Below are 1,523 nucleotides of genomic sequence, written 5' to 3'. Positions count from 1 at the left end.
GGAATGCAGTTGAAACATTGAATAGTAACAGTATAGAGGTAACAGAGCATCTTTTAAATTTTTTATGTTAATTTGCTTGAATTTTGTTTTACAATATTGTGAAGTCAGCCTATTGAAAGAGCATCTAAAAAAACCAGTCAAAATAAAACATAAAAAATGACTTTGAATGGCATAGTAAGTATCTACTATTGCATGCTTAAAATTCTCAATTCTGAATTGTGAATAAAAATAATAGTAAATAAACACAAAGAAACTATGATGAGGTTGTTTACTAAATTTTACAAGGTAGTGTGGCTTCATAGCTCAGTTGTTAGAGTAGTAATCTTAATAATAATATTATTTTTCTCATTCTAATTGTAAATTGGAAATTTGAACTAGGGGACCAATGACATACAGTGCAGTGTTAACTGACTTAACTACAACATATGGATACAAACATTGTCCTTAACCCGCTGAACTTTCAATATAAGGGTTATTCGAGGAGCAAAGTGATCAGAAACCATTTAAAACCTGCTACTAGCCGGGTTTCAACTGGGGTCTTCAGCACAAGAATATTGACATGAGATATTATTCGAATAGGAAGAATCATAATAATTATATGATTCCTTCTTTTTGAATAAAAGCTCAATTGATTTGCTTGTATTTTGGTAGTTGCATGGAAATATTGTTCCTTTTATTATAAAGGTAATTTCCATCATTTTAAATCGCATTGTGGGTAATTTTTACATTGTAGAGTATCAGCCTGTAAGTGTGCTTTTATGTTAATTTGCTTTTACAATCAATAATCTTGCATTAGGTATTTATGGTGAACATAATTTTCGACGCCATGCCAGACCATAATATAAATATACAAGTTTTCAATAAAACATTGCTCTAATCTGGAATACAGTCCACTCCACCTGATTTTTTTTTACTAGATTTAAGGTGAGTGTAATAACAAAACTCTGGACTAGAAAACATTAATATATTATAATTATTTAAAAAAAAAAACAAGTAAAAATAAGAATAATAATAGTAATATCAAAATTATATCCTTTCTCATTCAGAATAAGAATATATTTAATGTAGGTAAGTATATAAAAAATAAATTATGAATAATCATTAATCTGTCATAATACTCTGTCTTACCTTTTTGTTTCTTCAACATCATTGACAGATTCGTTAGAAGTAACCTGTAAGGGATTAAACAAACATGTTATTAATAACAATAATAACTTCAATAATGGTAATGGAAGGTTATGTTTTTTTACAAAAATATATATTGCCAAAGCTCTATGAGTCCTTAATATGATTTTCTAAGGATAATTATATATTTCAGTATTTATTAACCTTTAATAAGATGCATCTGATTTGAAAAGTGGTTGATACCTAATTATTACATGACATAATTAATGCGTCCTTATCCAGTACTGAATGACATGCAATTTGTTGACCATATGGGCAATACAAATCACAACTGGCCGTGGTAATGCATCTGAAATTGTAAACAACCACCATCCTTCTATTATTAGTTATAGCTCTTA

At 28.4% G+C, this 1,523-nt stretch overlaps 1 long non-coding RNA gene across 2 annotated transcripts in view; it reads left to right on the top strand.

Annotated features, from left to right (window-relative positions):
• LOC117117322 overlaps nt 1–1,523 on the top strand; it is a 17,064-nt gene that overhangs the window by 2,624 nt on the left and 12,917 nt on the right. The window contains exon 1 of one of the 2 annotated variants that reach the window (XR_004446890.1): nt 31–924. The exons of the other annotated variant lie outside the window; for it this stretch is intronic. This is a non-coding gene — a long non-coding RNA (uncharacterized LOC117117322). Of the gene's footprint in view, nt 1–30; nt 925–1,523 lie in introns of those variants that run through there. 2 annotated transcript variants of the gene reach the window in all.

Source organism: Anneissia japonica, unplaced genomic scaffold (assembly GCF_011630105.1).
Source record: "Anneissia japonica isolate Jap-2015-1 unplaced genomic scaffold, ASM1163010v1 scaffold4464_len47620_cov111, whole genome shotgun sequence".
Taxonomy (NCBI): Eukaryota; Metazoa; Echinodermata; class Crinoidea; order Comatulida; family Comatulidae; genus Anneissia; species Anneissia japonica.
This window is presented reverse-complemented; position numbering and strand designations above follow the sequence as displayed.